Raw genomic sequence first — 14,667 nt, forward strand, 5'->3', positions numbered from 1 at the left:
GGATCCGCAGCAGAATCCTCAGCGTGTGCACTGTGTTCTTCATTTCTCATAGACTGTACTGTACAACGCAGCAGAAACTGCAGATCCGCAGGACCAAATCCACTGCGGATCCGCAGCAGAATCCGCAACGTCTGCACACACCCTAACTAGTGTTTGCTGCTCCTACTGGGAAGTGAAGTCTGGCACTTGTAGTGCCACAGCAGCAGTTAGTGCTTGGTGACAAATAGCTGTGGAATAGTGTGTTTCTATACAGCGATTGTTAGTGGCATGGACGTGTTACTAGTGTGATATATTAGTGTCAGTAATGCAGGTGACTTATCGTTAATCCTACAATGTGGTGAGCTACAGGGGGGAGGGAGGTCACCCCGGGACCAGCGCTCTGAGGGGACCCACCCACAGCACGCCGATAGTGTTACATTCTGCGGCCGATCAGGCAGAATCGATCTCCCTGCTCTGCCACCCGGCCGCTATGGGGCCCCTGAGCAGGCGCTAGGGCCCTGCACCAGCAGTGGGTCCCCACCTGTCATTGCAAAATCAACTGTGTTGGCTGGAGGCCATTTCAGCTGACTCCATTGGTGAGAGAAGGAGCATTACGCTTCCTCTCCCATCATCCCCCTCTCATCAGCTTCTGATGTCACTAACGCCAACACTGACAGGGGGTCGCAATGACATCACTACTCGGAGCCTACAGTCCGGAGATGTGCGGGAGCTCGCAGCAGTGAAGAAACCAGGAGGAAAGGTGAGTTTTGGAATTATTTTTTATGAGGCTGCCTATGGGGTGCATTATATAAAGGGCTGCATTATTCTATAGGGTCTGCCTATGGGGAGTGCATTATACTATACTGAGGGCTATAGTGAACTTGTCTGGCACATTATACTATATGGAGGCTATCTAGCGGGCCATCATACAGTGTGGAGATTACAGTGTTGGAGCTATCAAACAATTTGGGGAATACTAAGCGGTCAGTGTATATACAGTGAGGGGGGATTAGACTGTGTATAAGAGCATCATACTGTGTATAGGGGAGCATCATACTGTGTATAGGGGAGCATCATACAGTGTATAGGGGAGCATCATACAGTGTATAGGGGAGCATCATACAGTGTATAGGGGAGCATCATACTGTGTATAAGAGAGCATCATACAGTGTATAGGGGAGCATCATACAGTGTATAGGGGAGCATCATACAGTGTATAGGGGAGCATCATACAGTGTATAGGGGAGCATCATACAGTGTATAGGGGAGCATCATACAGTGTATAGGGGGCCATCATACAGTGTATAGGGGAGCATCATACAGTGTATAGGGGAGCATCATACAGTGTATAGGGGAGCATCATACAGTGTATAGGGGAGCATCATAAAGTGTATAGGGGAGCATCATACAGTGTATAGGGGAGCATCATACAGTGTATAGGGGAGCATCATACTGTGTATAGGGGAGCATCATACTGTGTATAGGGGAGCATCATACTGTGTATAGGGGAGCATCATACTGTGTATAGGGGAGCATCATACAGTGTATAGGGGAGCATCATACAGTGTATAGGGGAGCATCATACTGTGTATAGGGGAGCATCATACAGTGTATAGGGGAGCCTCATACAGTGTATAGGGGAGCATCATACAGTGTATAGGGGAGCATCATACAGTGTATAGGGGAGCATCATACTGTGTATAGGGGAGCATCATACAGTGTATAGGGGAGCATCATAAAGTGTATAGGGGAGCATCATACAGTGTATAGGGGAGCATCATACAGTGTATAGGGGAGCATCATACAGTGTATAGGGGAGCATCATACAGTGTATAGGGGAGCATCATACAGTGTATAGGGGAGCATCATACTGTGTATAGGGAAACATCATACTGTGTATAGGGGAGCATCATACAGTGTATAGGGGAGCATCATACTGTGTATAGGGGAGCATCATACAGTGTATAGGGGAGCATCATACAGTGCATAGGGGAGCATCATACAGTGCATAGGGGAGCATCATACAGTGTATAGGGGAGCATCATACAGTGTATAGGGGAGCATCATACAGTGTATAGGGGAGCATCATACTGTGTATAGGGGAGCATCATACAGTGTATAGGGGAGCATCATACAGTGTATAGGGCAGCATCATACAGTGTATAGGGCAGCATCATACAGTGTATAGGGGAGCATCATACAGTGTATAGGGGAGCATCATACTGTGTATAGGGGAGCATCATACTGTGTATAGGGGAGCATCATACAGTGTATAGGGGAGCATCATACAGTGTATAGGGGAGCATCATACAGTGTATAGGGGAGCATCATACTGTGTATAGGGGAGCATCATACTGTGTATAGGGGAGCATCATACTGTGTATAGGGGAGCTGTACAGCAGGAGACTCATGACATTATTAAATGTAAAGTGGGCACTTATTGTTATAGGGAACTCAGGTAACTGTGACTGTCAAAGGGGCACAAATGGCGCTATTACTTTCTAGGGGACAAAATATGGGCACTGTTTTCGAGAGTTGCTTTAGAATTTAGAGGGCACAGAGAACCACACAGCAGGTCCAGTTAAAGGGACACATACAGCAGCAGCGGCTCAGCATTGGGGTATCATCAGGGTAAGGAGTTTGTGCAGGTAGGGAGTAGTCCCATTGGTGACAGTGCTGAAAATTTGAGACATGAAATGAATCTTTGTTGTAATCTCTGCAGACGAGTCCTTCCTGGAAGAAGTTGTCATGTTGGTCTGGGCCAGATGGAAAAGTGAACGATTCCATCAGAAAGAACGTCAGCTGTAAGTTACCATCTGTAACTGTGCTGTGATCTCTTATACAGTATGTTGTGTAGGACGGGTATCTACCACTCACTATATGGCGGTAATATCAATATTGGTCTTTATTTAGAAATTATATTCAGCAACAGCGCCGTCCTCTGCTGAGGTTCTCCTCCACTATTACTGGGCGTCACCGAGTTGTAATCAAGGTTACCTGGTTGGGAGCTCACTCAGAAGTTTCGCCCCCCCGAACCAAAACCCTAGCTACGCCTCTACTCATTGATCTACTATGCTATAAATTCTCCACAAAATGATAAAAAATTGAAGTATACAGTATGTTACAGTGGGAGGAGGATTTGGGGTTTGAACAGTCAATTATGACACCATATCAAGAGGTAGTCACCAGACTTCTCTTGTGGAGACCTCCTTAAAACTATTGCACAGAGTCTATTATGTACCAGAAAAAATTCACAGCATTTTTCCTAAAATCTCGGGAGACTGTTTTAGGGGCTGTGGAATATCTGGTGACATGACACATATTTGGTGGTCTTGTACGGTGGTTTCTGGGCTTTGGGAGAAGGTGAAGCGTCTGATAGCACAGATGTATGGTGGACCGGTTGATCTGGAACCTTCTACCCTTTTACTGGGAACCAGGCCTTCCCAGCTTCCAAAAAGCTTTCAGAAGCTAGTAAACTACTTATGTATGGCCACTAAAATCCACATTGCGGCAAAGTGGAAGTTGCCCTCACTGTCAATATCTATGGTGAAAGAGAAGATGAACAACATTAGAATCGTAGAGTTGGAAGGGACCTCCTGGGCCATCTGGTCCAACCCCCTGCTCAAAGCAGGATTCGCTATATCATCCCAGTCAGATGTCTGTCCAGCCTCTGTTTGAAGACTTCCATTGAAGGAGAATTCACCACTTCTCATGGCAGCTTGTTCCACTCATTGATCACTCTAACTGTCAAAAAGTTTTTTCTAATATCTAATCTGTGTCTCCTCCCATTCAGTTTCATCCCATTGCTTCTAGTCTTTCCTTGTGCAAATGAGAATAAAGTTGATCCTTCTACAATGTGACAGCCCTTTAGATATTTGTAGACAGCTATTAAGTCTCCTCTCAGTCTTGTCTTTTGCAAACTAAACATTTCCAAATCCTGCAACCTTTCCTCATAAGACAGGGTTTGCAGACCGATCACCATTCTGGTCGCTCTTTTCTGAACTTGCTCCAGATTGTTGATGTCTTTTTTAAAATGTGGCGCCCAAAACTGGACACAATATTCCAGATGAGGTCTGACCAAAGAGGAGTAGAGGGAAATAATGACTTCACGTGATCTAGACTGTATGCTTCTGTTAATACATCCTAGAATTGCATTTGCCTTTTTTGCTGCTGCATCACACTGTTGACTCATATTCAGTCTGTGATCTATTAGTATACCCAAGTCTTTTTCACATGTGCTCTTGCTTAGCCCTATTCCTCCCATTCTGTATATGCTTTTTTCATTTTTATTGCCCAGATGTAGCACTTTGCATTTTTCCCTGTTAAAAATGTTATTCTCATTTGTGGCCCCAGCTTTTCTTGTAGAATAAATCCCTTTCTCACACAGTCCTGTAGTAATGACTTTGTTCTCACGTTTTGTAGGAGGGTTCGTCTGACTCCATCTTATGTTATCAGTATAAGTGCGAGAGATGAGAGACCGACGACCACAGTTTTACTGTGTGTGTCCGGCGTCAGTTCTACAGTGTGAGAGATGCAGGGTCTGTGACCGAAGCTGGGGGTATACGGGTGTATACAGCATACACAGAGGGGTCTGTGACCGAAGCTGGGGGTGTACGGGTGTATACAGCATACACAGGGGTCTGCGACCAAAGCTGGGGGTATACGGGTGTATACAGAGTACACAGGGATCTGTGACCGAAGCTGGGGGTATACAGGTGTATACAGCATACACAGAGGGGTCTGCGACTGAAGTTGGGGGTATACAGGTGTATATAGTGTGAGGGACGCGGGGTCTGTGACTGAAGCTTGGGGTATACGGGTGTATACAGCGTACACAGAGGTGTCTGCGACCGAACCTGGGGGTATACAGAGAACACAGAGGGGTCCACACAAACACGGCTTCGCTCCGTACACCTCGTACACACACGGCTCCGCTCCGTACACCTCGTACACACACGGCTCCGCTCCATACACCTCGTACACACACGTCTCCGCTCCGTACACCTCGTACACACACAGCTCCGCTCCGTACACCTCGTACACACACGGCTCAGCTCCGTACACCTCGTACACACACGGCTCTGCTCCGTACGCCTCGTACACACACGGCTCCGCTCCGTACACCTCGTACACACGCGGCTCCGCTCCGTACACCTCGTACACACACGGCTTCGCTCCGTACACCTCGTACACACACGGCTCCGCTCCGTACACCTCGTACACACACGGCTCCGCTCCATACACCTCGTACACACACGTCTCCGCTCCGTACACCTCGTACACACACGGCTCCGCTCCGTACACCTCGTACACATGCGGCTCTGCTACATCCACCCTGTAAACCCCTCCTGACCCCACACATAAACTTCCCCTCATCCAGCACCATGACAACCAGCTCAGCAGAGTCCTGCACACACTGAGGCCCCTGATCATGTGACCCCTGACTCCTCCCCTCCTGTGACCTCATCACAGGTCCTGTGCGCACAGAGCAGCTGTAGAGATCTCCGGCCTCGGGGGTCTCACCAGACTTCGCTCTTTTCTTGCAGGGGCCGCAGTGGATTTCATCCTGGATCCATAGAGCTGAATAGAGGAGCGATGTTCCTTCACTCTGATGGGAATTGATGGTGACGTTTGTCCAACGTCCACGTTACCGGGTAAATCCCCCCCAGGACTGCAGCCGGTAAAGACCCCGATATCCACAGGTGTCCCCTCTAATTGGGGGAAAGGGATAGAAAAGCCTCTTATCCCGAGGGGAAACCCTGTACATGGAGACATCGGCCTCAGATCTCTCCTGTCCTGTTCTTCCAGAAAAGCCTCAAACTTCTGTGTGTGACTCAGAGCTGAGATCTAACGGGAGAGAAGATTCCAGTGCGGGGAAGACGGGAAACCTTCATATAGACGGCCGGTGGGGATGGAGGCAGTGACCGACTCTGGCCACATCTGTCTCTAGAGCCGCAGTAGAAGATGAAGATGTCGTCCTCATCATGAAGGAGTTATTTCTCATGTCACGTGTAATGAATCTCTCCTGCAGTATTACTAATGCCGATTCCAGTGTCGGTAATGAGAGGAGAATTAGCGTTATGGAAGATGAGTCTATGAGGAACGTGTTCAGCTGCCGACTCCGAGGAGGAAACTGCCTGTTGTCTGTGGCCTAAATATATAGGTTTTATTAGTAGATGTCAGGGGAGAAAACTAAACCCTGTAAGATAATAAATCTCCTCATATGTTTCCCTTATTATCTCCAGTAAGTGTATTATTACACAGGATTCTTATGATGTTACATCGGATCATCTTCTTTTCATTCAGGTTTCTACAATATCGGATCCTCTCAGTGAAGATCTTCTACAGAAGAGAATTTTCCTGATTTACCCATCAAGGATGGATATGGACAGAGACAAGATGGCCGAGAGGATGTTACACCTCACCCTAGAGATCCTCTTCCGTCTCACTGGAGAGGTGAGAGATTCTGATGACGTCACATTACATCATTCTTATCTATGGGAATAACAGATGGACAGAACTGGAGAGGTGAGGACTCTGGAAATGTCTGTAGTGAGATTTATTAATGTGTCTCTCCATAACCAGGATTACACAGTGGTGAAGAAGACCTCTAGTGATTGCTGTCAGGACCCTGTGTCTGAGGGATGGGGAAGACCCCTGAGCCCAATCACGGGGCCTCCACCTCACCCCCTGATCCATGAGGACATCAATGACCAGAAGATCCTAGAACTCATCTACAAGATGATTGAGCTGCTGACTGGAGAGGTGACACTGCTGGGAATGCTGGGACATTATGCAGTAACACTATGAAGGGATCGGGGGATGACGGTATCATTGTATGTGTCAGGTTCCTATAAGGTGTCAGGATGTCGCTGTCTATTTCTCCATGGAGGAGTGGGAGTATTTAGAAGGACACAGAGATCTGTACAAGAACGTCATAATGGAGGTTCCCCAGCCCCTCACATCTCCAGGTAATAGACAGGACTAAATACACACGGCCTATAATTATCTGTATGTAGAGAATGAATTCAGTCCCTGTATGTGTTTCCTCCAGATCTATCCAGTAAGAGGACAACACCAGAGAGATGTCCCCGTCCTCTTCTTCCACAGGACTGTAAACAAGAAGATCCCAGTGCTCCTCAGGATCATCAGGTAGATGGAGAGAAGGTGTCAGGAGATCTCCCCTATGATGTGTAGACGGCTGTGAAGGTCTTGTGCTCAGTCTTGTTTTATCCACCAGTATTATATGTTTTATACTTGTGTAATGAGAGCGGTGGAGATGGCAGGATTAGAGCTGATCATAGATGGGACTTCCCCATCTGTCAGTGACTTTCACAATATTTGTTTTCAGGGTGAAGATCTGACCCATATTAACACTACAGAGACATATGTGAGGGGTGATGAGTGTTGTAAAGAGGAGATTCCCACCTTTGACTACCCGGGTGAGTAGTGACCACTGAATGCAGAGAAGTCACAGATTCCTCTCAGTCACCGGCTGTGGCTGCTTTATCGGTGGTGTAGTCCGGCCGTATTACCATGATCACCATTTTGCCTCTAGACCGCAACATTCTCCTCCACCCAAAAGTGTTCAAATGACTTTGGGCATTGAAAGCTCTTTTCTATAGAACTTACAACCTGGAGGATCCACCTACCCCCTGGGATTAGAAGATACTGACCATTACCTGCCCAGATCTGTAACTATAAAGCCAAATGACAGCGTACATAGAATGTGCTGACAGGTTAGAAAATCACTTGAAGAAAAATCTTATGCTGGGCCTGTAAGAGAAAGCGGAGGGTAATGATGCTGTTGGCTTCCTAGATCCCTGAGATCTTATCGGATGAATCTTCTCTCCCTTCTGTGCTGCTGAATGTCTCATGGTCCCTACAAGACCAGGTCCAGTCTTTCTGACCAAACTTCCCTTTTATGAGCGACAACAGTAAATGTGCAGTGAGGCCGAGTGTGAATTTCTCTACAATAACAGCAGTTTCCCTTTATCCTGACTTTTCAATTTGTGTTAAAACTACCATATTTTTCGCACTATAAGACACACTGTTTTCCTTCAAAAATGTGGAGGAAAATGGAGGGTGCGTCTTATAGTCCGGATGTACCGGCTCTGGCTGTGGTGGGGAGGTGGGGGAACGGCATCGGCGGAGCAGCAGGTCACAGGAGGCTGGAGCCGGTGGCTGCGGCTAACTTCTGTTCCTGCTGCTAAAGAGAAATGAATATTCACTGCATTACACGCCCATGGGCTTGGAGGGCAATGAATATTCATTTCTCTTTAATAATAGTATCTTGATATGATTAGCCTCCAACCCCGGTCCTGCTATACATGGCCCCATCCATATAATTGGCCCACACCCCCATCCACATCCTGGTATGCATGGTCCCATCAGAAAACATTAAAAAAAACAAACCATTACACTTACCTACCTCGCGCTCCCTTGCAGCGTCCTGCTCCGGTGCCAGCAACTGCTATATGCTTGTAAGCAGCACATGGCAGGGACGTCACGCACTGCTCACAAGCAGAGCACAGCTGCCAGGACTGTGCACGCAAAGGGCAGTGAGTATTCATTGCTCTTCAGTATTGTGCAGTGTCAGCCACCAGCTTCCTGCTGCTACCGGCGGTCACGTGTGCCGCTACTTAAGAGAAATAAATATTCATGAATACTCACTGTACTCAGTGCTGCTTACAAGCATATAGCAGTTGCTGGCACCGGAGCAGGATGCTGCGAGGGAGCACCGGGTAGGTAAGTGTAATGGTTTGTTTTTTTTAATGGATGGGGTCCTGCATACCAGGATAAGGATGGGGACCCAGTATACCAGGACAGGGATGAGGTGGCATGCATGCCAGGATAGGGATGAGAGATCCATGCATACTAGGGTAGGGATGAGGGATCCATGCATACCAGGATAGGGATGAGGGATCTATGTATATCAAGATATGGATGAGGGATCCATGTATACTTGGATAGGGATGAGGGATCCATGCATACCAGGGTAGGGATGAGGGATCCATGTATACCAGGATAGGGATGAGGGATCCATGCATACCAGCATAGGGATGAGGGATCCATGCATACCATAATAGGGATGAGGGATCCATGCATACCAGAATAGGGATGAGGTATCTATGCATACCAGGGTAGGGATGAGGGATCCATGCATACCAGGGTAGGGATGAGGGATCCATGTATACTAGGATAGGGATGAGGGATCCATGCATACCAGGATAGGGATGAGGGATCTACGCATACCAGGGTAGGGATGAGGGATCCATGCATACCAGGGTAGGGATGAGGGATCTATGCATGCCAGGGTAGGGATGAGGGATCAATGTATACTAGGATAGGGATGAGGGATCCATTCATACCAGGATAGGGATGAGGGATCCATGCATACCAGGGTAGGGATGAGGGATCCATGCATACCAGGGTAGGGATGAGGGATCCATGTATACCAGTGTAGGGATGAGGGATCCATGCATACCAGTGTAGGGATGAGGGATCCATGCATACCAGGGTAGGGATGAGGGATCCATGCATACCAGGGTAGGGATGAGGGATCCATGTATACCAGTGTAGGGATGAGGGATCCATGCATACCAGGGTAGGGATGAGGGATCCATGCATACCAGGGTAGGGATGAGGGATCCATGCATGTCAGGGTAGGGATGAGGGATCCATGCATGCCAGGGTAGGGATGAGGGATCCATGCATGCCAGGGTAGGGATGAAGGATCCATGCATACCAGGGTAGGGATGAGGGATCCATGCATGCCAGGGTAGGGATGAGGGATCCATGTATACCAGGGTAGGGATGAGGGATCCATGTATACCAGGGTAGGGATGAGGGATCCATGTATACCAGGGTAGGGATGAGGGATCCATGTATACCAGGGTAGGGATGAGGGATCCATGCATACCAGGATAGGGATGAGGGATCCATGCATACCAGTGTAGGGATGAGGGGGCCATATATACCAGGATAGGGATGAGGGGGGCATATATACCAGGATAGGGATGAGGGGGCCATGTATACCAGGATAGGGGATATTAAGTACAGAATTGACCACATTTTTTTGCTTCAATTTTTTTTCCTAATTTCTTCCTCTAAAACCTAGGTGCGTCTTATGGTCCAAAAAATACGTTAATTTCAAGGAGGATTGTGATAAACTACAGGAAAAACATAATGATAATATTAAAGTAATTGTTATTAAATTATAAAAACTGAATTAATATGCAGCTGAATCAAACTGGAGCACGTATGGAAAATATATGAAAAATGTATTACAGTAAATAAAGCCACAATATTCACAATAGAATAGAAAAATCCTAATACACACTGTCAGTATAAAACAGATTATATCAACTGCCCCTATATATATATATAATCACAAAAACGGAAAGTGCTGCATTGTACAAGTGTAAACAAAAAGCAAAAAACAGAAATATCCTGAACTAAGAGTAAAAAATAAACTGCAAATAATGCATAAAGGTAATAATAATAATAAGGGTATTTAGTAAACATAGTTTTGATCAAAATAATGTACAAGCCATCCCGCCACGTCACGGCAACCCTTGTGGGACAGTCCCTACTCCAGTATTTAAAACCTTTTCACTTGCCAAGTGGCGTGAATGTGAATAAGGGTCGAGCGGCTGAACCACTTGTAACAGCTTAGGCCAGACTGGATGGCTTTCCCAGCTCAGAAAGAGGGCGGTCACACCCATATATGCACTGAATGCACAATGAAATGAATAAAAAACAAATCTGAGCTGAGAAAAGTAAGTTAATGTGTATGCACAATGTAAGTGCATATTAACACATGACCATTAACCAGAGAAAGCAAAAAACACAAATATCCTGAACTAAGAGTAAAAAATATACTGCAAATAATGCATAAAGGTAATAATAATAATAATAAGGGTGTTTAGTAAACATAATTTTGATCAAAATAATGTACAAGCCATCCTGCCACGTCACGGCCATATATACCAGGATAGGGGATATTAAGTACAGAATTGACCACATTTTTTTTGCTTCAATTTTTTTTCCTAATTTCTTCCTCTAAAACCTAGGTGCGTCTTATGGTCCAAAAAATACGGTAATTTCAAGGAGGATTGTGATAAACTACAGGAAAAACATAATGATAATATTAAAGTAATTGTTATTAAATTATAAAAACTGAATTAATATGCAGCTGAATCAAACTGGAGCACGTATGGAAAATATATGAAAAATGTATTACAGTAAATAAAGCCACAATATTCACAATAGAATAGAAAAATCCTAATACACACTGTCAGTATAAAAGCAGATTATATCAACTGCCCCTATATATATAATCACAAAAACGGAAAGTGCTGCATTGTACAAGTGTGAAGAGTGTTATAAGCAAAGTGCTCTAGTGCCAAAGGTGCTATACAGAAACCAGCGCCACAATCGCTGTGTGATAAAGTGCTAATAGTGCAGACACACCATGGGGCAAATAACTACAATGTGCCTGTAATAAGTATCCGGTGCAAAGTGCTGCAGCAAAAGTACCCGAGGATAAAGTGCATGTGCTTGTATCACCGAGATACACAGTGTGCTGCCAGGGACCCATGGACCTGATCCTTATTACAGGCACATTGTAGTTATATGCCCCATGATGTGTCTGCACTATTAGCACTTTATCACACAGTGATTGTGGCACTGGTTTCTGTATAGCACCTTTGGCACTAGAGCACTTTGCTTATAACACTCTTCACATTTGCACAATGCAGCACTTTCCGTTTTTGTGATTTCATATATATTTTTGATATTTGATTCCCTCCATATTAACAATGATAGGGGCAGTTTATATAATGTGCTTTATGCTGACAGTGTGTATTAGGATTTTTCTATTCTATTGTGAATATTGTGGCTTTATTTACTGTAATACATTTTTCATATATTTTCCACACGTGCTCCAGTTTGATCCAGCTGCATATTAATTCAGATTTTATTTATTATTATTCAATAACAATTATTTTACTATTATTAGCATTGTTGCTCTGTCTTTTTAGCACTTTTTTTTTAGGACTTCATTTCTGATTGTGCTGGACAATTTATTTTTATACAATTGATTTCACCTTTGCTAAAGTACAAACATTCCACCTGTGCCCTGATAGATCTCTAAGCTGTGCGTGGCTGAGGGCTGTAATATACATTTATTCCCGCCTGCAGGAGATGTGTTGGCTCCAGCCCTGGTGTTATGGATTCACTCCACGTCATACATTACATTGTTTTCCATCCTAAGGAATTCAGATTACTGCATAATCTCTCCTGTGGGCGGGGCTGTGGGTGGGGCTGTAGGCGGGGCTTTCTGTGGTGCTCCGATTACATATTCATCTGTATTGGCTTATGACAGGTCGCTGACCCCTCACTGACCTGCCCCCATTATTACATAATGCATATAATAGCATTGATATTATTGGTGATAATGCCTATAATATTGTGGCTATTGTGAGGCTTAGAGAAAAAAAATTTACAAATGACACTGGCAGCGCCTGTCCAGTAGCATCTATCTCTTACTTATAGATAGTACTATGCAGGCGCCGCCATCGCTGGTGACATTTTTCTGGATGTAATTTTTTTATGTAAAATAGGGGGCAGGTCACTGATGGATCAGTGTCATAAGCCAATACAGATTAATATGTACGCAGAACACCACATAAGGCCCCGCCCACAGCCCAACCCACAGCCCCGCCCCAGAGCACGAGAATCTCATTAACTGAAAACTACAAATACAGATTAAACAATAACCAGCCCGCAGCTGCCCAGAAAACCCAGAAATTCTGACGCTTTGCCCGGCTCTTCACACTTGCCCTGTGTTTTGTTTCATTTCTAATAAAAGACTTTATTCTGGCTGTGTCTTTATTTACCATATAACTATAGGATTAGTAATAGAAAGGTGTCTTATAGACACCTTTCCATTACTAATCCATGGGCTTGATGTCACCTGACAATACAAGGGTGACATCAACCCCACAAATATGAACCCCATTTGCCATCACTACAGGGCAAGTAGGAAGAACCGGGCAAAGCCCCCAGTTGTCAGCTTCAGCAAGGCTGGTTGTCAACAATGGGGGGGACCCCACATGGTTTTTTAAAATTATTTATTTAAATAATTAAAAAAAACAGTGTGAGGACCCCTCTATTCTTGATAACCAGCCTTGCTGAAGCTGACAGCTGAGGGTTGCAGTCCCCAGTTGTGATCTGGACCCATGGAAGCGTGTTTAATGCGAAACGGCAGTAGTCCTGTTTCTTGCCTGCATGCCTGCACTTATCCTGCCCTCACAAACCTTGTCCATGTATGCTTTTCGGAAATAAAGGAGGTTTTTTATGATACGGTAAATGGAGTGTGCTGTTTTTTCCTTATTTTTTGGTTTATAGAAACCTTGTTGCTTTTCAGCAGCCTTTGAGCCACTAATAGTGCGGGAACCTCTGTTTTTCCATTGACAGATGATGGACCTGAGTGGGGACTTGTTTTTTCTGAGATGAGAATTGGTATTATTTTTGCCTACATAACATCGATTGGTTTTTTTTCTATTCGATATTTGGGAGGCAGAATGAACCAACAGTTGAACACCGCACACTACTGGTTCATCCAACAAGGTTTTCTATTAGACTGTGAACTGTCATTGTCTTGGATAAATAATTAAAAGTTTTTTTACATAGCTTGCCGTTTTTATGGACAGTTTAAGTAGAAATGTTCAAAAATATAAAACTCAAGGATATTTTATTTAAAAGTAATAGTTTATTATCTTAGCAGATGACTGTACCAGGAGATCAGAGGGACAGCTGACATCTTCAATTTTTAAATCAGATGATCTTGAGATCCTACAAGATACAACTGAAGTGACTCCAGATATACCATCATCCATTCACAGCCAAGATCTGTCATCTGATCCTATGAAACACGTCCCATCTTCTGATTCATTACCGACTATAAAAGAAAATCAATGTTACAAAAGAGGCATTAAAAAACAATCTGCTTCTAAAGCAAATAAGTCATTTTCATGTTCAGAATGTGGGAAATATTTTACACGGAAATCACATTTTGTTAACCACCAGAGAACTCACACAGGGGAGAAACCTTTTTCATGTTCGGAATGTGGGAAATATTTTGCACATAAATCAAATTTTGTTACCCACCAGAGAACTCACACAGGGGAGAAGCCATTTTTCTGTTCAGAATGTGGGAAATATTTTGCACAGAAATCAAATTTTGTTACCCACCAGAGAACTCACACAGGGAAGAAGCCTTTTCCATGTTCAGAATGTGAGAAATATTTTAGCAATAAATCAGATTGTGTTAGGCACCAGAGAACTCACACAGGGGAGAAGCCTTTTTCATGTTCAGAATGTGGGAAGTGTTTTGCACATAAATCAAAATTAGTTACCCACCAAAGAACTCACACAGGGGATAAGCCTTTTTCCTGTTCAGAATGTGGGAAATCGTTTGCACAAAAATCACAATTGATTACCCACAAGAGAACTCACACAGGGGAGAAGCCTTTTTCATGTTCAGAATGTGGGAAATGTTTTAACAATGATTTACATTGTGTTAAGCACCAGAGAATCCACACAGGGGAGAATATTTTTTCATGTTCAGAATGTGGGAAATGTTTTGCACATAAATCACATTTTGTTATGCACCTAAGAACT

This window comes from Dendrobates tinctorius, unplaced genomic scaffold, assembly GCF_039654945.1.
Source record: "Dendrobates tinctorius isolate UK_male_01 unplaced genomic scaffold, ASM3965494v1 ptg000366l, whole genome shotgun sequence".
NCBI classification, from domain to species: domain Eukaryota; kingdom Metazoa; phylum Chordata; class Amphibia; order Anura; family Dendrobatidae; genus Dendrobates; species Dendrobates tinctorius.